At 39.7% G+C, this 14,896-nt stretch overlaps 1 protein-coding gene across 1 annotated transcript in view; it reads right to left on the bottom strand.

Annotated features, from left to right (window-relative positions):
• The window catches only part of irx4a (iroquois homeobox 4a), a 486,370-nt gene extending 471,693 nt beyond the window's left edge, over window positions 1-14,677 (bottom strand). Inside the window, exons 1-2 of the mRNA XM_088084042.1 lie at window positions 14,358-14,677; window positions 13,239-13,362 (exon numbers count right to left, since the gene is read on the bottom strand). The gene's annotated coding sequence lies outside the window, so the exon portion shown is untranslated. The remainder of the gene's footprint in view (window positions 1-13,238; window positions 13,363-14,357) is intronic.
• Between the last annotated feature and the right edge of the window lie 219 nt (window positions 14,678-14,896).

The following is a 14,896-nucleotide window of genomic DNA, read 5'->3' as shown; positions in this document are numbered from 1 at the left end:
CAAAATGTCCTGTCATTAAGTAAGGAATCTGAGCAGCAAAAATAATCTAAGTATAATTTGCAAGAAAATCTTTTCTTGCAGTTCACAATTTATTATTAACAATATTATTAACCAATGAAAGTCATGTCTCCAGGCATTTGTTAAACATGCTGTTCAAAAGCCTTTAACAGCAAATATCCACTAGAGGGAGAGATAGGACTGCTTATTAAGACCAAAATCTATCAATTTACATTCACATTTTTGTGCAGGCATAGTAATATAGAACTGATTTAATCAGCCAGGAAAACAGATGTAAGAAGTACTATTCAACTAAAAAGCCTGACCGGTGGGCACTGAGAGGATTCTGCTTGCTTTAGTTTAATCTGCCAGACTTCAGATGGTCTCATACTATAATACCACTGCGAAGACCACAGTTGGACATTTCATTTTGTATTATTGTCACTACTTCACCAATCTCTTTTTTTCACTATTTCAATAATATTTTTCAGCCATGGTGGTCTGTATGTCATAAATCTTTCGGGAATTTTTGATTTGATCTATGTTGTACTTAAACCTGTTTATGTCATTATAGGTCACATTTTTAATCAGCCACAGGACTGAGAGATACGATTTGATGTGTTACCTGGGTTATTTGACCTTTAGAGGGTCTTGATATGAATGTAAGTGTGATGTAATAGTAAAAGTGATTACAAAGGGTAACGCTGACAGTTGTTGTTCACTGGATATTTGTTTAGAATTGTTTTTTCATAACCATACAAATCTTTGATATGCTTACACAAATTGGTGATTTGAAAAACGTCTGAGAACACTGTTGGGTTGATGGAGTGCATCAGTTGGAGGGGCATTGAGGAACAAAGATGAGGTTAAAAAAATGCTCTCTTGTAGACATAAATATCTTTAGCAATTTTTTTTTTTCTTTTATCCATTAGGCTAATTTATGACTTTTGGGACATTCACGGGGGAAAATGTCACCCTTAGTTCTGCTTGATAGATTAGGGCAGAGAGGGGAAGAGAGTGTGAGGTAAAAGGACAAGCCCAAAGAGAGACAACCCTTAATTTATGCCAGGTTATCAGCTAACTAGCAAGTTTAGGCACCCAATCTTCTTGTTGTTTTGGGCATTCTCCTAACCCTGTTATTACCCTGTATGTTAGGGTAATAACTCAGTTAAACTTCAGTCACCACGTCCTCATCATTCAGCTAACCAGCCAAGCTATGAGCACTACAATATGATCATATACTTCCAATTTGCAACACAAACTAAAAGTGTAATGCTTATCAGAGGCAAATAGTGTCAGGTCAATTCCCTATAGCTCTGTAAAAACATAAAACCTGGTAACTAAGATATACAGTTACCATATGAAAGTGAAGTACTATATTTACAATCACATGATAGTGAAATCATAATTGCTCCCGAATCACTAAAAAGATATTTTGCTGTTAAAGTTATGTAATTTTCACAATATTTTTGTCTTATTTTGTGCTGCCATTACTTTTCCTTGTCAAGATCAATTCTTCTCTGTCTGATAGCCAAAAGGAATCAGGTAAGTTAAAAAAATATATATCCTATCTGCCCACCAGTGATGGCAAGTTCTGTAAGCTCACTGTAGTGTGGCAGGTCAGATTCATGTTTTGTGTTAGTTTTGGCGTTGTTCCCTCTGAGGGGGAAACTGAACCTCTGTCAAAGTGTCACATTCAGGCAACACTTGTCTTGATCAAAGCTGGCACCCGCCTGGCCCAGATGGTTCAGATGCACACACACACTCACACACTCACACAGACACACACACACACTCACACTCACACAACACATGTTCAGTGCATGTATACACAAGTACATACAGTACATGCATGCAAAAAACACAAAAGCACATAGATGCATATGCAAACAGAGACAGCAGACAAGGACTTTTGCACATGCTTTAGTAAACACACTCACGTGCTCATATTCACAAGTATAAAGTGGTCACATTCTGTATAGGCCACACACATCTGAATAAACGTGCACACACACAGACACTGAAAGAGGAATACCTTTTGGGAGAAAAAAAAGGGGAAGCCTCTCCTCCGCGTGTTAATCCCCTTTGTTGTTATCTGTGTTAATTGAAAGAATGAGCTCTATAATGTGGTTTCCTGCTGGGTCATTTCTTAGCCCAGGCATAGCGCGGCACGATTCATAAACACTTCCAGGAAAAACAGAGTTACAGCCATTCCCTGAACTATCACTTTTAATAAGGTGGCAAACCCCCTCACTTCATTTGGTGAATATGTTTATTTGAAGACACTCATCTGTTCAGCTGTAAGTGTTTTTAGTTATTTGAGAAACAAGAGATTTTAGAGCAACAAAAAGACAGAGAAAAGGGTGTAACAGAGAGGTGAGGAAACAGAGCGACTCACCTCTCTCTTGGATTGACCTATATTCTCACTGGCTTCAGGGTCAAGTAGAGTTCAGTGACAATGTACATGCAGTGTCAGATGACCCCAGAAGTCATCCCTGGTCTGTGTGATTTTTGTAGCCCTTACACCCTTTCAGGTTTCGTGGAATATATGGCTGTAACTCCATCAGGAAATGGTAAAACTAAAAATGTTTTTCAACTTGCCTCAACTATCTGATCTCATTCAATAGATACTAGTTTGCCCGATAAGGAAAAACTGTATGTAGATTCATTATCAAATAAATTATTAACTTCTATGTGCTGTATTTCATTTTTTTATGGCTCAGTCAAAATGTTAGAGAGCTCTAAAAGTAGGCATGAAGTTACAACAAAATTAAATAGAAAAGTGCCCTCAGACGTGATGCAGCATGTTTTAGAAGATTATATTTGTCTGTTTGACAAAGATGCGGTGTGTTGCACAAAGCAGATTAAGTTTTCCTGCTAAGAGGAACTGTATGAGAACTAAAAACATAGTATTATGAGAATGAACATTTTTTTAAACTAAAACAAAGCCACAAATATTTAAACCATGTCATTCTTTACTGGACTTTTAACAGTATTAACTTTGTCTGTAGGCTAAAGCACAACAAAGTAAAAAAAAAATAAAAACAATAAACACAATCAAAAGACTAAAAAAATTACATCTAACTGCATATACTACTTACTTACCCTATGGTAGAAGCACTAATATTATGATAAAATGACCAAATTAGCAAAATCTCCAAGTCTACAAAATCAAGCAGGCACAACGCGCTGCTTCTGGAAGTTTGATATGACACAGTGAAGCAGACGGAACAAAACCGGGTCACAGCAATGGCAGGCAGAACACGGCACAGCTGCATCTGGGGGAATTGTCCCTCCCAGCTCCCTTACATTCAATAATGGAAGTGAAGACAATTAAAATGAGGACCAACGCATCTTGGACTGTGCCTTACTGTATTGGACCATAAAATAATTGGGTATGGAAATAATGTGAAGATGTTCTGGTCCAAAATGAGACCAAACTTTTCAAAAGTTGTCAGTTTTTGAGCAACAACAAAGGCCAAAATGTGGCCTGCAACAGAAAATAGAGCTTGTTTTTAGCTGGTAAAATTTGTGGCCCCTACCAGCTGGTTAAGACAAGCGACGAGTCAGCAGTCAATGACAGTATAAAACAGTCAATAAAACACGTCTTTCAACAATTTTAAATAACCAAAACCATGACAGGTCACTGATCACAAAGTCAGAAGTGTTCGAACAGATTGTTGACTAATTGGTGCAGTAGTTTGAGGTTTTAGTTGCAGACACACTCACACACAAGGCTGAATGCTTGATTCCCTCTGGGCTTAAGCCTGGCATAGATAATGAAAGCAATAACATAAATTTGAGAAAAAATAAAGCCTTTCTTTGTAAAAATCTTTGGGAAATAAGTAAAGATTGATAATGTTTTCTCTAGTAAATTTTGACTAAACTGATTTCAGCTCCATAAAAGAGATTTCCTGGCATATGATGATTGATGTACAAAAGTGGCAGTGCAATAGTCTACATATCTCAAACTTTAATGATCTGAGAAAAATTGCACTGATATCCGTGCTAAGGCTTATATTTCTGTGGATGCAGCTTTATGTGCACCCACAGGGAGCCTTATGTGGCTCCAGGGGGCTCTCAATGTAAGAACAACCCCTGACCAGCTGTTCACAGGATCTATAGCAGAAATGGAAGGCATCTTCCGCTGCAATTTTCACCTCATGGACCAAGCATGTGTCACACACAGGGAGAACAGGGCAGGGATTTCCCCTATTCAGCTCAAATTGTTTTCTGGATTTCTCATGCTTCCTTGGGGGAGTTTGACATTACCAACACATTAACCTCCCCTGCCCGCCGTGAACAGAAAATGTAACTGCATCGACATGCTAAGAGGAATAGATCCTGCCCCGGCAATAACCAATCAAAAGTACTGAAGAAATACCAAATGGAGATTAAGTAAACTTAACCTATGTGGATTTTATTTCAATAAATGTGGGAATTGTGTATAATCACACAGATGATCACATACTGTAGACTCAAATAGCTGTTATGACACAAATGGAAAAGAAAATGCAAAATGCCAGCAACAACTGTAAATATCATTCAGGAATAAATCAATCTCAGCATTTACTGCAGGTGTTTACGCCCTCTGGTGGCCACATGGGGTACAGCTAGAACACTACATGACTTTTAATTATCACAAATAAACACACCTAAGCAAAAAATACGATAGAGTATGCACATACAAACTGCTAATATGTGACTGATGATTGACTTGCTCTCAATCTGGCTCAAATATCAAAACCGCATCAATACTGCTCGACCAAGACTTACATTTAAATGCCAAAGTGGAAATGTTTTAACAGATAAGTTTACACCAAGGGCGTGTAGCATGCATTATCACTAATCTTGAAACTGCACATGCAGATAATATGCATACCCTGTGCACGCATGCATGACATCCAAGCAGGTGCCAGTCATTCATCTTGTCAGTCTTTTTTAAGTACAGCAGCCCTAATTATCCTACAATCACAGAATAATATTTTCTCCTTTGAAAACAAAATTACAGCCCCCCCTCTCCTTTTCAGTCATTATGGAGTGCAGCCTTGGCTCTGTGTGTGTGTGTGTGTGTGTGTGTGTGTGTGTGTGTGTATTTATACATGCATTATACTGTATGACAGAACACAGAAAGAGAGGCTGTCAATCTTCAAACATTTGGCGCAGGCCCTAGATATGTTACCATCCTAATTAGGTTGATTGAAACGCACCCTTGGATTATCACGTAAAGGTTTCCATTCATTAGACAGAGGTTGTTTGTTGCAGAATGAAAATATGAAATGTGGTTCCTTCATCCTTGTTTCCATTCAGTCTCTTTACAGTATGGGAGGTAGAGGAACTGCGGACTTCTTTCACGTTTTACTCATTTACCCCTTTTTTCTAGGTGTAGAGAAAATATCCATACACACAATACAATATAACATAGCCCTACATTATTTTTAATTATATTAAATATATTGCCATTACTTTGCCTGTGTGCTGTATTCATAGCTACTAATGTTGAAACCTGTAGAGGAACACATTAAGAGAAAAGTAGGATTGGGTACCAAAGCCCAGTGCCAACATGGCACCAGTCCCTATAATTAGTCCCTATTATAATAAAGAGCTCTTTTCAGCTCCTTCACAGCCGAATGTCACTCATGGGGTGGATAATTGATCTGTTGATACGTTCACAGCTGATCAGAGCGATAGATGAGATGAGATATTTGCAAATTTTTGTAAGTGAAAGAGAGTTTTAGGCCCAGCAGAATAAATGGTTTACTTTCACTTGCGCTTGATGCTCTGCTGCTCCTCCAACTCATTGGTGTATATTTGAATACCGCTCCTAATTAAGAGTCCAGCTCCATTCATTGAGACTGTGGCGCTACAAATTAGACTATGGTGGCCCACCATAAACTATATGTTTACCGTTTTAAAACTGGTATGAGGAAAAAACCTTAACGATACCCAGCATTAGAGAGGAGGATGGATGGATTGGCCACAAATTCTGGAAACCCAATGCCAGCATCACCACGTAGTCAGGCCATTAGATGGAGCCCCCAAGGACCAAGGGAGAGAGGCCGACCTAAGAACACCTGGTGCAGGATCTCAAGACTGACATCAAGCAGAGCAGGCTGACATGGAAACAGCTGGAAAGGAAAGCCCAGGACAGAAAGTTCTGGACAACTGTCTTCTGCAGCCTATGCTACATGAAAAAATAGCGATCAGCGGATGGAAGTAAGTTGTCATTGAAGGAAATGGTGCAAACCAACCCAAATGCAAGCAAAAACAATATTTTATGTAAAAAATAGTAAAACTAAATGTTTCTGTGTGCTACCAACTGACATTAAAGCCCCTATTGTCCTTGCTAGCAGTGTTCCTGCCTGGACAGTCTTTTTTATAGTTGCAACCTGTGCTGCTGGCTCAAACAAGAAAAGAAAAGTTGCACACCACAGCTCTGATCTCGGTTTCCCTTTCGTCAAAAACTGTTAGCAATTAAATGCAGTTTCAGAGCTCCACGTCTGTTGGCACTGATCAGTAAATGATTGTGACATCACTGCCTCTAACTTCTATTGGTTTTCAGTGAGTTTATATTGAACTGACCACTGCAGATTATCTGTTTGTCTTGATATCAAGGCACTAACAGAATCCTGGATTTGGACTATCCAAAGAAAGATGTATCCTAACAAACCTTGTTTCAAATATAGTGACGCTATCAGCTCAGCTATTGGTCAGTGCCTGAAATAAAACATGCAAAGCTTACCTCAGACAACCTTTCCTGATTTGTAATCAGCTCAGTCTAATGATGTTTTCAATAATGACTAATGAGCTGTAACAGCTCTGCAAGTCCCTGATTGATGTGTCTGAGTGGGCAGCTTTTTATAGTGAGGGATGAGGGGTGGGTACCTAAACAATGTGAGAGTGATTGACGAGCTATTTCGAATACCATTTGAGCCTGGTTGGTTCTCTCTATTTTCTGTTTCACACTCTTCTCTATCTTCCTCTCTCTGGTCATTAAATAACTTACCATCGGTGGTCCATGATGCCCTGTCCAGTCACACAATAGCATCCACACTTATACCAATACTCTCATACAAACACGAATCAATCTAATACACTTTGCTCCAATCATCCCTCTCTCACACTGCCACTTCTCACAATACCTGCCAGTCATAGAGGAGCCTTTGCCCTTACAATGCCAGCCTTTGTCTGATAGATGAGGTTAGTGAAACCTGGCACATGTGAGCACTTCCAGTGGGCGCCAATGGAATTAGACTGAAAAGCATGATAGTTTGAGCCTGTTCAGGGGTCACTTCGAGACAACAGGAGAAAATTTTTTGCAACATAGGACTTACTAAGACAGATAGTGCTGAAAGAGGGAATGTGGGAACATGTAGAGGTCTGTCATGTATATGTTTGGTATGTTATAAATCCAGTAGTAAACAAAGGCTTGGTTTCTTGGACAAACCAAAGATTTTTGCATTTTCTAATGCATCAGAGCCTTTTCCGTACTTTAAGTCACAGATAGCTATCATCTCATTGATTGTGTACTTATGGTCACTAGCAAACAAGGAAAGAATGCAACTGATTAAATGCAGCAGTGAAATGTAAAATTCAAGCAGCATGCAACACCCTACAAAGTTGCTGCAAAGTTAGGTTTGATTTTGACTCACAGATCATAAGTAATCATAGAAAGAAAAGTTGAATTTATCACCTTATAAAGGTTATATGCCCATTATCTATGCAACCAGGCCGCAAAAGCAGAGATATAATTATATACAGGAAATAAAACCCTGTGATGATGATTCTATGCTGCAGCAGTCCTGCCAAAGATGTTAACTTTGGACAGCAGGGGGCGCACTATCACCTTCTCGCAGAGCAGTATGCTAGCTGAGAGGGACGGCCAAGGATTTTATTCCCCAGTGGCCTCCGACACAGCTTTGACATGCAAAATAAAAGCCAACAAGGGCTGACTAGTGGCAACTGTGTGGGACACACCACCAAAACAGCCCGCCATTGACAGACAGCTAACCGTCGCCTTGGTGTGTCAGGGACCTAAGATTTTTTTTTTACTTCAGCCAGGTCTCACTTTCTGAGTGTAACATACGCTATGCAAACTTGCTGAAAAATTACAGAGGCAGGGTAAAATATTTCAAGACTCAGTCTGTTTGTGGGTAAACACAACTTGTTATAAAATTCTCATCGTATCATGATAGAAGTGAGGTAATGCCAGAGAGGATGCAATAAGAAGAACAGTTACGAGTATAGAGATGACGGCACATAAAGTAAGCACTGTGGGAAAATGGAGCCTTGAGCAATGTTCGTGCCATCTGATGAATGAGTAATAGGTGGATACAGCTTTACCCCCTGAGATCTTGGTTAAAGTGATGTGGGCTTAAGTACAAGGTTCTGGCTAGTGTACAAATCGCCCACTGCTCCTCATCCACCAATCATGTCTTAAAACATCTGAAATTATCATCCACATTTCTGAGCAAACTTAACATCGGACACGTCTCGAAGAGAAATCTCCACGTCTAATAAATCAACATCCTGAGCATCAACAGGAACAAGTGGAATTTGAGAAAACACCTGTTAAGACCAAAGATTCCTTTTGATAATTGTCGAGTGGCTTTAGTCATAACGACAGGTGTCTTTTGTCCAAAACCTTTTCACATGGCTCTGCTCTTTAACTAAAGAAATGTAATGGGGAAATTCAGACACTTGTTAGAAACAACTGGTGATAAAAGGCACGTCATTTGGTGAGTGAAGTGTGAATCAAGTGTGTAATACATCACAGGGAAACCCATTCCTTCCCCAGTACATCAGTCGAACTGATGCCCGTGTCAAATCTACAACCCTCAATCCAGGACGGAAGGAGAGCCACTTTGTAGTGACAACTGCGCTCTTGAAAAAAAAGACTGACGTAATTCAAGATGCTGGAAAGTACAACAATGATCCTTAAAGACATTTATTTAAAATGAAAACATTGAGGTAATGATAGAAAAAAATGGCTGCGAAAAATAGATAATTTGTTGGCCTATGAGTAAATTATGTTCATAATAAATAATGAGTACTGTAAGAACAGGGGAAAGGATTGTTGAGTGTTGCTCATTATTTTGAGTCTCGTCATCTCAAGATAACAGATCTATTTGATCATTATCTCAAATCTTGGGCATTATAATTAAAATTTAGACATAATGCTTTGGCCTTTTAAGCCTTTTGCTTTTGTAGTCCATGGCGCAAAATTGATTCTGTTTGAATACACTGAATATTTTTAATAGCGTGTAACCAGAATATGTTCCAAAGTATGTCACACTGTTCCTGCAATGGGACTACATGGTGCAAGTGAACCCAAACCACTGTTGAAAATTACTTGTTTATAAATAAACAGTAATTCTTTGGAGATAAACACTTGCAACTTGTAGAATTCCTCTGGGTACTTGTATGGTGACAGGTTGTGCTACACATGAATCTGCTAATCAGTGACAAGCATCAGCCTTTCCTCGTGGAAACTCATTTGTTAGTATCATAACATGGCAACCGAATAATTTTATCATCATTATCACGACAACAGTAAATTGTATGGGTCTTTAAAACATGGAGTGCATCTCCAGAAATGACTCCATCATGTCTTTGTTGACCTCTATTTATTTGGCATTAGCTAGCTCTACATTCGGTATAGTATGACAAACTAAACTCGCATGACAAACTAATATCTGACTCCAAACTGGAATGGACGGGCGCTAACGTGCCTCTGCTGCAACGTAGTCAGGGCAGCTGCTACCAAGGGAGGCTGTTTCCAATGAGAGGGATTAGTGAGAACCAGTTGTCAGTGGATGAATGAGAGCCATGGGAGCAAAAGGGGTCTCCCTGAAACACACACATACACACAGTTTACATGAGCACATGTTGGCACCATGAAACAGAAGCCATGGTTTTACATGAGACCACATACACACAGATATATGCAGACAGAGGGTGTTTTTTTGTTTTGTTTTTTTAACTCAACAGATCTGTGCTCTAATTTCTCAAATAGATTCACAGTATTTTTTAAAATCAAATTTAACATTCAGTTACATTCAGGCCAAATGCTGAAAATTTGAAAATCTGAAAATTTATGTGCTTTCAAATGGCATCTAGTCCTCCTACACAATGCAGGTGTTCACAGTTTTCTGTTGAAAACTACAAAAATATCTGTATGAAAAATCATTACTATTGGCCAGACAGAATTTTGTGACCCAGTACTAAATCCACTTTTGAGGCACATACTGTTGTGTGACAACCGATCACACAAATGTCAGTGACAGTGGCTGTGCTGTCATAAAGTCTTCTGAAACGAGACATCCATGATCACAGTTCACCCATTATCATTGCTCACAATGGTAAGACCTCATCTACTGGAAAATCTGAGGGCAGTCTATTAGACTGTAACCATTGACATGGTGTCGAACCACAGTGCATGCAGGAGTAAATCATCTCTTGGACCGTGAGGACAAACATGTCTATTCCTGAGCTCTGGTCAAGGACTTTTCCAATTAAACATTTTACTCTGACCCATATATTCTACAGTGTAGTGAAGCATTTTAGCATCACTGGGATTTGTCACAGACCTAAACACAGAGCAGATTTATTCTCAGTGCCCCCCCCCTCCCCTTTTTCCACCCATGTTAAAGGTCTCATTTTTCTCCACTTCTCACATTGCTGAATCTGTAGGCTTCCTTTATGTCGGATCTGCAGTGAAAGGCTCCTCATACCAAGAGACTAATGGTTTGCCATTTTCAGATAATGGACTTTTAGTTTTCTCAGCTATATGGACAGAGTGACAACTACTTGGAGACTCCCCGCACTAAAATGCTCTGCCTTTCACACGAGGGCAGGCTCATGGTAGAGCAAATTGTTTTGGGACTGCTTTGGTTGACTGACTGATTTTTGGGTCTTGTCTGGTTTGACTCTTTGTGTTGGTGTTTGTATTGTGTCATGTATTGTATTGTGTCTTTTAGTGAATGCAAGATTGGATTAGACCAACGTTCACACAAACATTACTGTAAGTAAAACAATAGAGGCCTGACATCTTGATATCCAGATGAAATAATGAATAGCGGGATATTTGAAGTGAACACGATGTATTTCTTTCATTGGTTAAGGGTCCTTGATTAAGACACACCTGGGGCACACAAAGCAGTTATGTTTTCTATTATATGGTACAGTCCAACATTAAAAAACTCTTGCTCTCCCCTGCTCGCTGTGCTTTTATACATTCCCAAACTAATTGCCAGTGACTGAAAAGGAAGCATTACAATCTTTAAAGTATTCACAAATTCCATACTATGGGGGTGACATATGTTTACTCCTCAAGGGCATGACCGAGGAATACAAAAGACAGCGCATCAATTGGGACTTTGGTGTTTATCAGAATGAGAAAGTACCATCTGTGGTTGTTAGCCCGTGCCTGCCTGTAGATGTTGGTGGGATTTTCTACTGCAGCTTGGTCAAAAGTTTGAAGACTTAGGGTGAGTGCTGGGGTAATAAATGCTTGGCATAGTTATATAAATACAAGTTTGTGCATTACAAGTAAAAACACAATTATTACAGTAAATAAGGCAAACATCACAATGGAACTTGTCACTACTTAAGGAGGTGTGTGTCAAAACAAGCTGGCCTGGTCATCGCAGCCAACCAAAGACACGGCGACAAAAGTTACACTTCCTTTTTACTTGACTCTATAAAGAGAAGTTAGATATGCCTACTTTATCTCAATAGTAGCTCAGCCCTGAGAACTTAGCCTGAGAACAGGAGGGTGTTTGGTTCATATCCAGAAGTCTAACATATAACACATTATGAAATGTGGACTGGTAAGTTGGAGAGGTGACAGTTCAGCTCCTCGGTGCTGCCGAGGAGCCCTTAAGCAATTAAATCAATATGATAACCTTAACTGGATCAACTTCTATCTTAAGTAAAATTCACTTTCTCTTAAAAAGGTGTCTGTGTGAAATTTATGCCTATTACAACTACACATTTAAAAGCCTCTAAGTTCTAGTGTTATAATAAATACATTGCCAGACAACCAAAACTGCAAAACATTTTAAGAAAATAAAAATGGCACCTATGTCTCACAGTACATAGAGAGATGTGGGGCAGATACAGAGATAGGGAATGCATAGAAAGAAAGAGATGAATAAATAGAATGATTAGGAACAGTTAAGAGTGATGAGGGATAGAGAGATAGGGAGATATCCATGGCACGGCGGCCATGACACATAATCAAAAACATTAGTAGGCACGGCGGCCATGATACATAATCAAAAACAGTAGTGGGCACGGCAGCCAAAAACACAACACGGACAAAAATAAAAATAAAATGGTACTTACTCTTTGTCGATCTAGTTGGAGCGGCAGTTGCTTAGTCTGCAGGGAGTTGCAGTAGGACCCAGGGGCTGGCAGGTTGAAGTCCAAAAGTTCAGCACAAACCACAATATGGAGTGTGGACTAGAAGCTGTAGAGATGACAGTTCGCCTCCCAGGCACTGCCAAGGTGCCTTTAAGCAAGGCACTGAAGCCTTAACTACTTGGAGCACTGAGATGGCCCCATCAATCTGCATCTCTCTACAACTAATGTCTAGTGTCTATATGTCCTGTGTGTGCATGTGTGTATTTTGAGCCTATGATGACGAATAATAACAAAGTCATGGCGCAGCGGCCATAATATAGAAAGAAAGATAGAGCGAGAAATGAGGAATAAAGAGAGAGTTAGAAAGACGGGAGATAGATAAAGAGAAAGTCATCGCATGGTGGCCATGATAGATAAAACATAGGCAGGCACGGCGGCCAAATGAAAAAAAAAATACAGATTCAAAAACACAAGAGACACTTATCTCTCAGACATGATAGATAGAAAAAATAGATTAGATTATTAGATGATAGATTAGGAATAGATATAGAGATGAGGAGTAGAGAGAGAGAGATTAATAGAGTGTAGAGATATAGAGCTAGGCTAATCCTGTCACAGCGGCCATGATACATAATCAAACAGGCATAGGTCGGCCCAGCGTACTACCAAAAACAGAATGAAGAACAGATACAGAGATGAGGAGGAGAGTGAGAGAAAGAGAGAAAGGGGGAGAGAGAGAGAGAGAGATGAGGGATGGGTAGAAAGATGAAAGATAGATAGAGATAGTCATGGCACGGCGGCCATTATACATTTAATCAGGTAGGCACGGTGGCCAGCCAAAAACACAACACATACTTTAAGAAAATTCAACCTACCCTTAATAGATCAAGCTGGGACTGCGGTTGCTCAGTCTGTAGTGACTTGCCATAGGAACCAGAGGATGGCGGGTTCAAGTCGAGAAGTCCAGCATGGACCACGTCACAGTGTGTGGACTGTTGGCTGGAGAGGTGACAGGTGAAATTTATTTTATTATTTTTTTCAAATGCTGCCCTTTAGAGCTTTGGCACAAAGTATTTTCCAGATTAAGATTTACAGAACTAAAATTAAGAAATCACAAACTCATGTAAGCCCCCTTGTATGACATACATAAATTAAGTGTGATGTAATATTTCAAACAGCAATGAGCTCACACATGAACAGATGGAGGTGCAAGTGCAAAAAAATACATTTATATATAAATAAGTAAAATGTAGATAAAACAAATAAACTCATATGAAGCAGGTAAAATGCATATTTATAACCACATACATAAACTTATAAGATGCAATTATAAGCGATGATCTCATATCAAGCCGATCAATTGCTAAATTGTGTTGAAGCACAAATAAAAAATGCTGACATTTTGATAATAAATCAAGCATACTTTAAATATGTATGTAAACAGAACACCATAGCAATGTTAAGTTCAGGCTTTCATGTTAAAGTTTGTTTGAAAGAGCTACTTCAAAGCTGCAGCGCAGTTCACATCCTAGGGCCCTTGAACAAGGCACTCACGCATTTTATATGCAGAGCACTGACCATCACTCTGATGCAACTAATGCATGTAGGTCCTGTGTGACCCTGTGTGTATTTTAGGCCTATGTCTATAACTTTTACAATGAGGGATTGACAGACTTAAAATATAGGCTACAATATTCTCTACGCCAATGAGATGGAAACAGGTGAGCCATGGCATTGCAGCAGTGATAGGTAGAAAGACGGATAGATTAATTGTTGGAGGCATGAGAAATGGTCACGACAAGAGGCAATGATTGTTATAGTCTTGTGATTCAGTTAACACAAATCATTTCAAGATGCAATCACTGCAGCTGGTGCAATCACGGCCTCCATCAGACCACCAACAAACTGTTTTACACCACTGCCAACATTGGGCTGAGAATTAGAGTTAATGTAAAAGAAATTAACACACTAAATACAGATATGACTGTTATTACCTCTGCCTTCGTGAGTTTATTCGTCCCCCACACACCCGTCACGAGGAACGAGCCGATGTAGCAGTTCTCCTCTGTGCTTTCACGGACTGTTTGTTTGCTAGTGTTAGCATGTTTGCTAAGGTCGTTTTTCCCACCGTGTTCTATGCAAAAGTCAGCCCGACATAGCTTACAAAACGCGTGTATTTTGCTGACGAGGCTAACGGCTAAAAACGGGAAGGTCCAAGTGGACAGAAAGCTTATTTCCTCTTTTGGGGAGCCGTTTCCTCCATTTTCAATTGCAAAGCTAGCGGAGCCTTGTGACTAAATTGGCGCTGCCTTGAAACGTGAGCTTGAGCGTGCGCACTGCGCAGTCACGAATGACGCACGGCACGTCAAATGGTGTGGTGTGGGTTGGGTTGCCAGGTACCACGATACATATCCTACAGTCTGGACATATCACAGAAACTGTGAAACACCCATGTAAGTCATATCACTATGAAATCGGGAGAATAGCGGAAGAAATTACCAGTAGAGAGCAGGGCAGGAGAAATGGTTAAAAT

The sequence above is a fragment of the Plectropomus leopardus genome, chromosome 11 (assembly GCF_026936395.1).
Source record: "Plectropomus leopardus strain MGB_pleo_1.0 chromosome 11, ASM2693639v1, whole genome shotgun sequence".
NCBI lineage: Eukaryota > Metazoa > Chordata > Actinopteri > Perciformes > Serranidae > Plectropomus > Plectropomus leopardus.
Note: the sequence above shows the minus strand (reverse complement) of the source record. Positions and strands in the feature narration are given on the sequence as shown.